A 14,836-nucleotide genomic window follows, 5' to 3' on the forward strand; every position below is an offset into this window, starting at 1 on the left:
AGAGAGAGAGAGAGACAGAGAGACAGAGAGAGAGAGCTTGTCTAATGGAGAATTTTTTAATTCACCACTTTCAAATGAGCTATTCATTGTATTATTGATTTGCAGAGGTTCTTTATATATCCTGGAAATAAGCTCCTTATATATATTGCTCGTATCTCCTCCCAGTTAATATTTCATTCCTAAGACAAGATAAGCAATTAATCTCATAATTTTTTTTCAATAAGACCCTTTCGCTTCATCACTGAAATCAGCACTGAGTGGGTTGTAGCATTAACTAGGACATAAGAACAACATCTCAGAAGTCCAGGAGCCTGTGGAAAGATCAGTACATTCGAAGACGTGGAATAGGATCTCTTCTCTCCTGAGACTATGGTGATCTTTTATACCTCTAAAGGGAAGTAGAGCACCAGGTTCTCGAAGGAACAGTAACCTTCAGGGAGGAAGGCGAAAGGGACTCATAGATGTAGCAGAAGAGATATTTGGAACTACACCCTCAGAGCAAAGCCTTTCCTAACTCATTCGCCACTCCGACTTCCCTGTGCTAAGCATGGAGGGAAATGAGTGACCTTGATATTGTTATTTATAATCTTCTTTTCAAAAAGAAGCCAATACATATGAACCTCGTTTTTAAATGCCTGGCAGGTACCCTGGAACAAGCCAAGAATGTTGTTCAGAATTCTGTGTTCTGTGCTACACATTCTCTCTTTAGCTATGTATTCTCCTTCTATTAAGTTATTGCAACATAAAGGTGATTTATTAAGATGAGAAGCAGACATTGCTAAAACAGGAAGAAAAGCAAAAAAGAAATAAATGTTTCCTCAGAACCCACAAAGGAGAACAGATGTCAGCAGAAGCAGATGTATGCTTCTCCGGGGTGAAAGAAAGAATCCTTAATGCAATCAGAATCCCTGTAACATAAGTAACCAAGAAAGCAAAACATCGAAAACTTCACAGAACTTCCTCATGTGATGTTATGCATCCATAAGTACCACCCTAAGCGCACAAACTACCAATGACAAATGCTTTAAAACTATTTTTGAAAGAGAGAAAAATGAGAATAAACTAGCGAATGCAAGGTTATATGTATCCTCTTTTTAGAATTAGAAACCCATTCAGAAGATTTGCCTTGAGGAAGAAGTTATCAATTCTGTATCCTATTTAACTCAATCAGCTAAATGGCTAATGTCTGCTCTTGACCCACATGTGACAGGATGAATGTTTAATTTCTTCCCAAATTTCAACATGTAAGAGAACATGATAATTTTTTTAGGTAAACAGCTTGAGAAAAGTGACTTAATGAAATAACCAAAGTGTTTTCTTCTAAACCACAATGTCAGGATAACATTTAAAAAATATAGAACTTCTGTGTGTCAACTACCAAGATAGATACTGGGAAAATATTTGTAGCAAATATGACTTTTAAAAGCATGATAACGTTAGTTATATAAAAAGCTCCTACATATTGATTTTTCACAATGAGCCCTTTAACAGACAAGTTTTCAACAGTTTTGAACAATTTAGAAAAAAAATAGAGTTAGCAAACATCAAAGTAATGTTAAACTTACTAAAAAATAACAAGATATACCAATTGTCACCAATCAAATTAGCAAACAGTTTTGAAATAAATAATAGGCATGGTGATGTCCTGATAAAGATGAAATATACACAGGCAATTTCATACATTTGGACTATACATCATATAAGGCCTTTGGGAAGCATTAAGAATATTAATAATATTTATGTGTTTTAACATAGCATTTTTAGTTATTTCAATATAATCTCCAGAAATAATCATATAAGTTGACAGTATTTTTAAATAGGTCATAATTTCCATGACAAAACTAATAATAAACCACATGACCAAGTATAAAGACAACTTAATGATTGTCATCTTCCTCTAAATACATATTTGTCCTTAATTTTAAAAAAATACTTTTTATATTCTATCTGTCCAAATTCTCATATGTTTTTTTCTTCCAAATCTCTGTCTTTTGGTCTGTTAGTTTGAAATTCTTTAAAAGCATGTATCATTCATTTTCAGTGGCCTTTTAATTTTTTTTTTTTTTTTTTTTTTTTGAGATGGAGTCTGTCTGTCGCCCAGGCTGGAGTGCAGTGGTGCGATCTCAATTCACTGCAACCTCCACCTCCTGGGTTCAAGCCATTCTCCTGCCTCAGCCTCCCAAGTAGCTACCATGCCCTGCTAATTTTTGTATTTTTGTAGAGATGGGGTTTCACTATGTTGGCCAGGCTGCTCTTGAACTCCTGACCTTGTGATCCGCCCACCTTGGCCTCCCAAAGTGCTGAGATTACAGGCGTGAGCCATTGCACCTGGCCGGTCTTTAAATATTTTATCTTGTCCTCCTATCTGTCATTATCATTCAACTATAGAGGCATAATAATATAAAGTATGGCAAATCCATTCAATGAGAAGTGGCTATATAAATTGTATGCAAACTATAAAAAATGATTATGTGTAATATTAAACAGTGATTTCAACAATATCATTAAATACCTATGCATAGAAAAAGAAGCTAAAAGGAAATACACTAGACTATACCCAATTATTGTGTTTCACTCGTGGGACAGTGGGTTTTGTTTTTCTTTCTTCCTTTGAATATTCAAAACTTTTCACATTTCCTTTAATAGGATGTACTTTCTCCGGAATGAAAATGCAAATCATTAAAGTAATTGCTCTCTTCTTCAAAAGATCACTTTACTCACAACCCTCTTTTAAGATTTTTTTTTTAAGAGTTTCTAGTTTCCTTCCCAACAACTCTGAACAGCAGTTCTCAGAGTCCCACTATTTACATTCATTCTCTTGTTGTATTGCAGCCAAGCAAATATTTGGTCTGTGCAGCCAGCAGAAAGATGAGGGCAGATGAGATGATGAATCTAAACGGTTGGATGTATGAGTCCTCCTGCCTTGTTAGGAGGTATGGGCTAAGTACATCAGCTAAGCAATTTTCAAGTAGCAAACACTTGGCTGGAGCTCAGTCCTCCTTCTGCTTATTTGCTACTGAGTTCCCCCTTTCTTGATCGTGAAGCCTATTGCAAGATACACGCGGTCTAGATTTTTATCTCATTCCTGTTTCAGTCTTTGAATCTGGCTCAGATCATCTTGTTTCTATGGAAACCCCATGGTTGGTAGGCACAAATGACCTTGTCCTGATCATGTATTCATCATCTCCAATATCCTCACCCTCCTGCATATCTTTGTTCTTGAAGTGAGAAGTAGATTTTAAAGCCAACCAAGGTTCTATTATTGACATCCTTCTAAGATGCGTCTTCTTCAGGTGTCGAATGACGCTGCATTCGTCTGTACACCATCTCCTCAGAAATCTCCTCTTGTGTCTTATTGGCATTTACTTTGAGATAGAGAGGGTGGATGGAAAGGTGAAATCTAAAAGGGCATGAGCTTACCCATGATCACATAGCTCCTAGGTAGCAGGAATAAAAATGTACTCAGTTTCCTGACTCACAGGGGTTCCTGATTGCCTGCTTTATGTTTTTTTCAATGATTCTCCATCACTGTTTGTATATGTGTAACTTTTAAAAATTTGTTTAACTTAGTTCATGTTTTTCTCGGAGATGCTAGTCTCTGATAGATCTCAAAATTTAAAAAAAAAGTGATACATACTCTAATTACTACCTATTCATTGAAAATAGATGGAAAGCAAATTTAACTGCTGTTCACAAGCTTTTTGACAGGCTTTCTCTAAAAGTGACTATTTCTGTAGTTAGCTGAGAAAGCACAACAGGAGGAAAATTTTGCTTTTGATTACAACTCTTTCCTGGGAGGTAATACCACTAGGAAATTCTCCTTTTTTCTATGTATTTTTCTTACCTTCTAACCAGGCCACTACTTTTGGGGTAATAATATGTCTGCAGAAAAATGGAAAATGTGAGCAGAAGATAAAATTATTTCACTCAATAGATCTTTACAGGAACCTATCATGTTGCTATTGGTATTCAAAGAAAAAAATGCCTGATCCCAAGGTGCTTACCATCCTAATAGGAAGGCATGTAAACCCAATAGTGAGATGAGTGAGCAGGTACCATTGTGTGCAGGATTTGGTAGAGGCACAGGGGGAGGAGGATGTGGACATACCTACAGGATGGGACTCCCTACCCAAAGGCTGGAAAGGGAGTAGGGAGGGCACAAGGTAGGAGATAACACTGCAGAGGCCTCATTGAAAAGAGTATTATTTGAAAGATAAGGGAGAATCACGGAGGGCTTCACACAGACACATCCTATGACCGTGACATTGGAAGTAGTTCTTAGTTCCTGGGTTCATCTGATGCTAAATTGTATGTGAACACTAACTCCTTAAGACATATGTTCTTTGGTTTGAGGCCTTACCACATGTTTGGATCATGATCTTCTGAATTGATAAACAGGCTGTTTAGTGGTGTCCATTTATATTTGATACTCTGCTTCAAATATGGCAATTTGATCAACTGAATGCAGTCTTTGAAGCCACAATAAATGTATTTTTTTGCTTAAGTAGATAATGAAAATAGCAAGAGAAATCAATGAATAAAACCACCATTTGGAGGCATCCTTGTTGTATTAAAATGTGAGATGTTTGGAGTGAGCTACATGCAGAGGGAGTGACTGTTCAGTAAAGAGATAATGTGATAAGTGGCCTTCTTCTCCCTTAGCAATCAATGTTTATTTGTCCTTAGCAATTTTCTTTATTTTCTACTGGGCATACATTTCTCCTTCAAAATAAAATAATCTACTGGAAATGAAGTTAATCAATAGGCAAGTAAGAGGATTTTTTTCAAAAATCTACAAATTAATAGGGACAAGTCAGTAAGGTGGAATCCTTATTGTAAATGTATGTATCATCTAAATTCAAGGTAACAGGTTTCCTGTGCATACGTGTGTTTAAGAGAGACAGAGAGAGAGAGAGGGAGAGAGACTGAAACAAGGAGGCTTTAATGTATTACAGCAATGGTTCTCAATTTATCAAGCATCAGAAGCAGCGATTGGGCTTGTTAAAGCACAAATTGCTGGACCCATCCCCAGAATTTTTACTTCAGTAGGTCTGGAACAAAACCTGCAGTTTGGCATTAGTTGATCCAGGAACCACATTTTGAGATCCACTCTACCAGAGAGCTCTGGACTCATCAATCGTATTTCCCCCTTGTACCAAGTAGCCATGATGCTCTTACTAGCATGCAGGAGTGGAGACCTAAAACATCAATAGTTAAATTCATCATTCTTTGTACACCCCTCCCCTTTTGAAATCCCTAATAAAAACTTGCTGGTTTTGTGGCTCAGGGTCACCATCACTGTCCTACCAATATTTGATGACACTCTTGGAGTCCCAGCTGTAAAATTTCTCTCTTTGTACTCTTTCTCTTTATTTCTCAGACCGGCCAACACTTAGGGAAAATAGAAAAGAACCTACATTGAAATATTGGGGGCTGGTTCCCCCGATATAGTTGGATGTAATATTTCTTATTAATTTGTGAAGATTTTATTTATTTTTCATAAAGAATCAAATATTTAGAGCTAACAAGGATTTAAAACAGTATCTGACTTAATCTATTGTCTATGGAAGAAGACAATCAGGCCCCAGCAATTTAATTCACTTTATTAAGGTCCCGTAGATACTTACTGGTGATGCCAGGAACAAAATGTGTCTGTCTCTGAACTCCCTGACCACACAATCTTTGCACTTTGCCACCTGGCTTTTGCAACTTTTAATTTCAGAGTCATTAATAAATTTGTTAGTTGTTATACAACTTAGGGTCCCTCATATTAGTGAGACAATTGTTTAAATTCATCTGCCACATTTTTGACATGGTTATAAAGGAAAATTAGCTACCACTACCTGTTATTTATTGAGCACTCACTAAGTGCCTGGTGCTATACTTCACATCCATTAGTCCTGGTTAATCTTTAACTGGCTCTGAGGAACAGGTCACATAGTTCTTAACTTTTCTGATGAAGAAACTGAGACTCAGAGAGGTTGCATGGCTTAGTCCAATTCATGCAGCTAGGAAGTGACATTAGGAGGGCAAGCATAAGTTGGGAGATAGCTGAGCCACGCAGTGTAGACCCAGTAGTCAGCCCCTCCTCTCCCAAATGAGAATTGACAAAAGTATATGCCTTGGTTGTGTGGTAACAAGGCAGGCCCTTAGGCCAAGAATAACCAGGCAGACGCCACTTGCTGAAACAGGGATACAGTGGAGTAACTTAGGTCTCAGATTTTTTTTTTTTTTAAAGATAAATGCTCAAGTCACTGAAATCAGGTTACAAAGTCAGAAACTGATTTGCAGGAAGGCTGATATGATGATTAATGATCTGAGTCTGACCTAAGAGCTGGACTGTTTTCCTGGGGCAGGTCAGAGCATCAGGTAGAGGTCAGGTGGTTCCAGGTGTTGGGACTATAGGATGGCTGCAGGAACATGGACTTTGTTCCTGAGTTTTGCTAGGTATGGAGCTGACCTTTTGTGCTTCTGTAAGGAGAACACTTTATGTTTCTGTTTTAAAACTGTAGATAATTGCACCATGATGTGTTTTCTGAGCGGGGAAGTTGGGTGAACATTACGACTTGGCTATCTCACAATTGGGAGGAGTAGTAGACCACTGCTGTGTAATTTTTTTTTCCTAAACCTTGAAGAAAAGTGGAAGTAAAAAGAGGAAGTTTAGAAAATAAATAAACTATCTTGGAAGCAGATAAAGTCCAAAATGATCACAGGTTGTCCACACACAATTTTTATTATTTACTTTTTTAATTGTGGCAAATACATTTAATAATATTTTCCATGTTAACCATTTTATTTATGTATGTATTTATTTTTGAGACAGGGTCTCACTCTGTCACCCAGGCTCAGTCAGCGGCACAATCAGGGTTCACTACAGCCTCAACCCCTCAGGTTCAAGTGATCCTCCCACCTCAGCCTCCCAAGTAGCTGGGACTACAGGTGTGTGCCACCACGCTCAGCTATTTTTCGTGGAGACAAGGTCTCACTGTGTTGCCCAGGCTGATCTCAAACTCCTTGGCTCATACCATCCTTCTGCCTCAGCCTCCCAAAGTGCTGAGATTACAGGCGTGAGCCACTGCACCCAGCCTTCACCATTTTTAAATGCACAATGCAATAGCATTAATTATATTCACAATTTCGTGCAACCATTACCTCTATCTGTTCCAAAATGTTTCATTAACCCAAACAGAAACTCTACCCATTAAGCAATAATTCGCCTTTCTTACTTACCCCCAACCCCTGGTAATCTCTGTTCTATTTTCTGTCTCTGAATTTGCCTATTCTGGGTACCCCATATAAGTGGAATCATGCAATATTTGTCTTTTTGTGTCATGCTTCTTTCACTTAGCAAAGTGTTCTCAAGGTCTATCCATGTCATAGAATGTATCAGAACTTCATTCTTTTTTAGAGCTGTATAATTTTTCATTGTATGTATTTAATATATACCACATTTTGTTTATTAATTCATCTGTTGATGAAGCCTGGAGCTGTTTCTACCTTTTACCTATTGAGAATAATGGTACTGTGAACATTGGTATACAAGTATCTGGCTGAGTCCCTGCTTTCAATGCTTTGGGGTACCTACCTAGGAGTGAAATTGCTGGGTCATATGGTAATTTTATGTTTAACTTTTCATGAAACCACCAAACAGTTTTCCACAGTGACTGTATCATCATACACTCCCACCAGAAATCTATGAGGGTTTCAATTTCTCCACACCCTTTCCAACAGTAATTGTTTCTTAGGATTCTTCCCTGCATGATAGCCATTCTAGGAGGTCCACACACGCTGTCTTCAGCATGCTAAGTTGAAGACACCAAAGCATATGTCTAGTCTCTTAGTTGGTATTTGGGGAGATTATTTTTACTCAAACCAGGGAGAGGGGGAGAACAAGGGTCGAAGAATGTGGTTCATAGACCACTGTAACAAAATAAGAAACCCAGAAATAAAGCAACACGCTTACAACTCTTTGAACATCAACAAGGCTGACAAAAACAAGCAGTGGAGAAAGGATTCCCTGTTAAATAAATGGTGCTGTGATAGTTGGCTAGCCATATGCAGAAGAATGAAACTGTTTCATTCTGGATATGGCTAGCCAACAACCATTACCTTTCACCAGATACAGAAATGAACCCAAGATGGATTAAAGATTTAAGTGTAAGACCTCAAACTCTAAAAATCCTAGAAGAAAACCTAGGAAATATCCTTCTCAACATCAATCTTAGCTAAGAATTTTTGGCTAAATCTCCCAAAGCAATTGCAACAGAAACAAAAATTGACAAGTGGGACCTAATTAAACCATAGAGCTTCTGCACAGCAAAAAACAAACAAAGAAAAAAAAAAACCTACTAGAGTAAATAGACAACCTACAGAATGGGAGAAAATATTCTCAAACTATGCATCCAACAAAGGTCTAATAGCCAGAATCTAGAAGGAGCTTAAACAAATCAATAAGCAAAAAAACAAATAACCCCCTTAAAAAATGGACAAAGGACATAACAGATACTTCTCAAAAGAAGATGTACACACAACCAACAAACTTATGAAAAAATGCTCATCATCACTAATCATCAGGGAAATGCAGATCAAAACTGCAGTGAGATAGCATCTCACACCAGTCAGGAATGGCCATTATTAAAAAGCCAAAAAACAACAGATGCCGATTGGGCTGCAGAGAAAAGGAAGCACTTACACACTGTCGGTGGGAATGTAAATTGTTTCCGCCTCTGTGGAAAGCAGTTTGGAGTTTTCCCAAAAAACCTAACAGAACTACCATTTGATCCAGCAATTCGATTACTGGGTATACACCCAAAGTGAAATAGATCATTGTATCAAAAAGATGCATACACTCATATGTCCATTGCTGCACTATTCATAATAGCAAATACATAGAATCAACCTACGTGCTCATCAGTGATGGATTGGATATAGAAGGTGTGGTACATATATACCATGAAATATTATGCAACCATAAAAAAGAATGAAATCATGTCCTTTGCAGCAACACAGATGGAGGTAGAGGACATAATCCAAATGAATTAACACAGGAAGAGAAAACCAAATGCCATATGTTCTCACTTACAAGTGGGAGCTAAACATTGAGCACCCATGGACATAAACCTGGGAACAGTAAACACCGTGAACTACCAGAGTGGGGAAGGAGGAAAGGGGATAGGGTCAAAAAACTACCTATTGGATACTATGCTTACTACCTGGGTGCGGTATACCCATGTGACAAACTTGCACATGGACTCCAAAATAAAAGTTGAAAAAAAAAAAAAAAAAAAGAAGCCGCCGTTGGCCATCTAGAAAATCAACCAACCATAAAATAACATTCTGAATTACCTGCCGTGGGGCTCAAAGTCCTTTAGGTATCATCCTTTCATTTCACACATTAGGGTTATCACCATAGTGTAGTGGAAAGTCTACAAACTTTTTTTTTTTTTTTTGAGACGGAGTCTCGCTCTGTTGCCCAGGCTGGAGTGCAGTGGCCCAATCTCGGCTCACTGCAAGGTCTACAAATTTTCGAATCAGGTAACTTTATGACAATGACAACGTGTACATAGACACATTGTTTTATGTGTGTGTCATCTTGAAATTCATATACATATATGAATATATATTACTAAATATTGGTTTTCTCATTTATATAGCCATTGGGGATAATAAAACAGTTTACCTCATTGAAAAACATTTTCAATGTAAGAATAAAAAGATATCATCAATGTAAAGAAAAAGAATATGGTCATTAGATGCAGTCTATGAGGAGGTCTTCTATCACACACTGAGAATCTCTTGTGTTTGGAAACATAACTTGGTCATCTTGGCATCCCCAGCATGGAGATCATTGCTGAAGATGAAGTATTCAACTGTGAGAGATTGAAAGTTGAAGAGTTTATTTAAAAAAAAAGGTTTCTAGCACTTCAGGATACCAAGGCGGGAGGATCACAAGGTCAGGAGATTAAGACCATCCTGGCTAACACGGTGAAACCCCGTCTCTACTAAAAATACAAAAAATTAGCCAGGCGTGGTGGCGGGCGCCTGTAGTCCCAGCTACTTTGGGAGGCTGAGGCAGGAGAATGGCGTGAACCCGAGAGGCAGAGCTTGCAGGGAGCCGAGATCGCACCACTGCACTCCAGCCTGGGCGACAGAGTGAGACTCCATCTCAGAAAAAAAAGGTTTTCTTGGCCGGGCGCGGTGGCTCACGCTTGTAATCCCAGCACTTTGGGAGGCCGAGGGGGGCGGATCACGAGGTCAGGAGATCGAGACCACGGTGGAACCCCGTCTCTACTAAAAATACAAAAAATTAGCCGGGCGTGGTGGCGGGCGCCTGTAGTCCCAGCTACTCGGAGAGGCTGAGGCAGGAGAATGGCGTGAACCCGGGAGGCGGAGCTTGCAGTGAGCCGAGATGGCGCCACTGCACTCCAGCCTGGGCGACAGAGCGAGACTCCGTCTCAAAAAAAAAAAAAGAAAGAAAGAATAAAAAGGTTTTCTTACTGAGAAATTATTTTAAGATATATGTTCACATAGACCTTTCCAAAAGAAAACTGAGAAGAGATAAAGGGTAGTCTAACTCACAAATATAAATAGAGAAACATAATGCATATTTACTCAGCAATCTTTTAATATGAGGTCATATTATTGGAATAGGAGTTTACCAGTTGGAGTTCAGCATGATTTTTCTTGCACAAAACGCAAAGCAATAACTATAATTTCTGCCTTTAGCTTTTGAAAAAATAAAAGAACTTAAAAATACTTGCAAACCAACAAGAGCAGAGTCCCATTTATCCCCGCTTTCTTTAAATTTTGGATAATTGTCTTACCTTTACCAAGATTCTTTAGCCATTCTACTTCACCCAGTCTTTCCAAATTACTTTTTTTCTAAATTGATACTTAATGGGTTGCTCAATTTTACAAATAACGTAAGAAGGTTTAGGATCACTGCAACGGATTCTTCGAAACCATAAAATTCAACCCTTGGCTACTGATGTTGGTGAGGAATTAGAGAGTAGCCTACCAGCCTCAAGTGGTCAAAATGACATGGACATTCTCACAGGTAGTTTAAAGAAAAAAAGACAAGTTGGCTATATTTATGCATGCAGAATGATTTTTTTTATAAAATTCTATCTTGATTAAAACATAATTCACTGCACTCCAGCCTGGGCGACAGAGCGAGACTCCGTCTCAAAAAAAAACATAATTTAGTAGATTAAATATGCTATCTTCTTTGAGCAAGCTTTGGAAGACCAAGCTACTGGTAGAATTATACCAGAGTTAGGATACTACCCTCTGCATACACCCAAATAGGAGGCCAGAATCCCAATAGACAATGAGCATGCTCAGCTACATTTCTGTAGTATGGAACTTACGAAGGTTCAATTCTTGATTTCTCATATGAATCAGAGCTCTCTCTCTCCTTTCCATTGTGACCCAGTTGTATTTTGAACAGGCAGATGGTTTGAAGGAAAATTCCGGATTATTAGCTTTTGCATTGGAGCTTGGCAATCATCTTTATGAACCTGTTCTTCAAATAGCAGCCTTGGAAGATCCCAGAGTCAATCTCCTTTTATTTCAGATGAAAACTGCCAAGAGGGAAAGAGCCCAGGAAGAAAGTTTTTATTCTCGGTGCCTTGGGCAACATGTGTACCCTCCCTCAAAAGAAGGCTTGGAGCAAAATGAACACTTACAGGAAACTGAGGCTCGTATGTTTTATGCAGTGAATCACTGGCATAATCGGAATTCTAACTTCGAAATTTTATTTCCAAATTTGACTGGCTCCACTCCTTATACATCAAATTGATCAGAGCAGAAATTAAGATTCAAATTTATGGTAAAGCTAAGAAAAAGAAAGCAGAACGATGAATCAGAAGGTAAGAGGCCACATATCTCAGTTTTTTTTTAGCATAAGCATTCATGAATTTTACTGGCACCTCAACTAAAATGATGTTCCTTTAAAATAGTGTCACTTGATTATAAACATCCTGTTTTAAAAATGGAACATATAATCCACCGTCCCCCAAATTTCTAGACTAATTCAAACATAAGAGTTGATCTTAATATATATTTAAGTATTCAACAAATACTTATAGTGTCCACTATTGGGCAGACATTGTTCTAGGTGCTGAAGTTACAACAGTGAACAAATAGGCAAAACCTTTACCCTCATGAGGCTTAGAGTCCTGTGGGAAGGAAAAGAGCAAAAATAAGACAAGAAAACTTTATGGAAATATATAAACATACATAGGTATGTCTATATAATACATTATGATATACCTAGTGCGATATATTTAGTTCTCAGAGAAAAACATGGCTAACTTATTTGTGCCTTACCTTGTGATACAGAATTAGAATATTATCCATACTGAATTCCTGGGCCCAGCCCTGGCCAGTGTATCTGCCATTTTATGGGGTACATTATCTCTGCTGAGCTAAGTAATTGCTAGATCCACACTGGAGGCTGTGTGAGTAGAGAAGTGACACACCAGTTAACAGGGTGAGAAATTAATGCAAATTAATTCTCCACCCTCCCAGCAGACACTGCTCCCACTTTCTTGCCCTACTCCATCCCCCTGCCAGTTCTCAGAGAAAAGTATGAATATTACAAATGATGTTCGCTTCGTGTCTCAGTGACCTAGAAAGGAGTGTGTACAGTAAGGCGCAGCAGTGCTTTAATGACGCTGAGCCCAAAAGCAAGGCAGTGACACAAAGAGGGGAGTGGTGTCACTGAGAGGAAGGCCCAGGCACTTTCCCCTTCTGCACCTCTTCCCAGGAGACAGGGGTGAGTTAAGGCAGCACAAGGTCACTGGGATTGCCTGAAGCTTGACCACGGGCACGAGTGCCTTTCCTCTTGGCTGGTACCATCTGTATAGGGGAATAGAAGATTTTTATCATAACAAAGCATATCTCAATGGAGTCAATTAGCCCAGCGTGCCTCAGAGAGTTCTGTGATGTGAGTGGTCACTTCTTTGAACTAAAGTTGAATAAAGAAAAAAAGAAAGTGAAATCATTTCGGTTACAAAGAACCTAGCACTGCATTCTATAAGGTTTCATCATTCAGATTTGGAAGGAGAGGGGAGTCATGGTGGATGCCGTGAGGTGTCACCAGATCCCTTTGTGGGACTATATCCATCCCCACCCTCCAGCTGTTCTGAGGATTGGCTGCTCACCTCTGTCCCCTTCTTTAGGGACCTCTGTATCTGGGGAGGCACTTGCACCTCACCCCATCCCATAGCTGGTGACCGATTTGTTATCAGAGCTCCTTAATACTAAAGAAAGAGAGATTGAGACTCAAGCTGCTAAAGAGCTTTCCTCAAAGTCTCACAATCTGGTCAGTCATCAAAGGAGTCTGTCTGACTCCAAATCCATCCTCTCTCCCCTCAATGGTATAGTTGCTTTATTCTCTTCTTGTGCTGTGGAGAAGCAGCCCCAGTTTGCCACTGAATAATAAGCATCCCCACCATTTCCTTTCCCCATTGTTGTTATAGGGGTCCTAATATGTGTTGCTAAGGCTTCACCTTATATCACCCACAAGCTCTAACCTGTGGCTTCCTCAAGAGACATTATCCCTGAAAAATGGGTAGAAATTCAGGAAACTGCTTACTCAATTTCTCAGGTGGTGGCGGATGTTTTCTTCCTTATTCTTTGTTTTCTGCTTGATAAATCTTTGTTTTCTGCTTGGTAGGTGGTTTAATTGTGCTGAATAGACTCTTTCTCTCCTCTGTACAAAATGGGCTTTGGGGGTGGACAGGAGGAGGAAGAGAAAGATGTGAGTTTCACACAAGAACAGAGGGATCCTTAGCCTGTCAACTGAGGCAGGAGGAATGTGTATTCCTGAGTAGTGCCTCCTGCCTTTCAAGCCTGGAAAGAGAACAGGAGAGGGAGGCATGCTCCCCACCCTGGGATGTTCCCTTTACTGCTAGCACTTATCGCTTTACTGGACATCATGAAGATTGCAAGATGGACGGAATTTATTTGGATAAAAAGCAGTGGATGTTGGGTATAAGTAAATTAGCAACAGGTGATAAGTTCTGAACATAGGACACCTCTAGATTGTTATGTCAATCTACACAGTCCTTGCAATGTCAAGGAAGGAGTAAATTTTCCAGATAAATTAAACAATTAAAAGAGTATCAAAACTTAAAAAATTCATTCCATTTTGTGGAGATCTTTCCATGATCTAACATCTCTTCTCATTAAAATGTATGCAGAGCCAGGCGCGGTGGCTCACGCCTGTAATCCCGCACTTCGGGAGACCGACGTGGGCGGATCACAAGGTCAGGAGATCAAGACCATCCTGGCTAACATGGTGAAACCCCGTCTCTACTAAAAATACAAAAAATTGGCCAGGCATGGTGGCATGCACCTGTAGTCCCAGCTACTCAGGAGGCTGAGGCAGGAGAATCGCTTGAACCTGGGAGGCGGAGCTTGCAGTGATCCGAGATCACGCGACCGCACTCCAGCCTGGGCGACAGAGCAAGACTCTGTCTCAAAAAAAGAAAGTATGCAGGCCAGGTGCAGTAGCTCACGCATGTAATCCCAACACTTTGGGAAGCCAAGGTGGGCAGATCACCTGAGCCCAGGAGTTCGAGACCAGCCTGGCCATCATGGCCATCCCTGTCTTTACTAAAAATACAAAAATTAGCCAGGCGTGGTGGTGGGTGCCTGTAATCCCAGCTACTCAGGAGGCTGAGGCAGAATCGTTTGAACCCGGGAGGCGGAGGTTGCAGTGAGCCAAGATCGTGCCATCGCACTCCAGCCAGAGAGCAAGACTCTGAGAAAAAAAAAAAAAAGTATGCAGAAAAAAATTTTACTTTTTCCTAGTGAAATGACATCCACA

The 14,836-nt window shown here is 39.5% G+C and overlaps 1 protein-coding gene and 1 long non-coding RNA gene across 2 annotated transcripts in view; one reads left to right on the forward strand and one right to left on the reverse strand.

The window, feature by feature from the left end:
- The window catches only part of LOC116467381 (uncharacterized), a 34,499-nt gene extending 22,048 nt beyond the window's left edge, over nucleotides 1-12,451 (reverse strand). The window contains exons 1-3 of the long non-coding RNA XR_004247781.1: nucleotides 12,331-12,451; nucleotides 11,688-11,836; nucleotides 11,370-11,582 (exon numbers count right to left, since the gene is read on the reverse strand). This is a non-coding gene — a long non-coding RNA (uncharacterized LOC116467381). The remainder of the gene's footprint in view (nucleotides 1-11,369; nucleotides 11,583-11,687; nucleotides 11,837-12,330) is intronic.
- Nucleotides 1-14,836, forward strand: part of GPC6 (glypican 6) — a 1,190,656-nt gene that overhangs the window by 956,599 nt on the left and 219,221 nt on the right. The gene's annotated exons all lie outside the window — the stretch shown is intronic.

Source organism: Hylobates moloch, unplaced genomic scaffold (assembly GCF_009828535.3).
Source record: "Hylobates moloch isolate HMO894 unplaced genomic scaffold, HMol_V3 SCAFFOLD_4, whole genome shotgun sequence".
NCBI lineage: Eukaryota > Metazoa > Chordata > Mammalia > Primates > Hylobatidae > Hylobates > Hylobates moloch.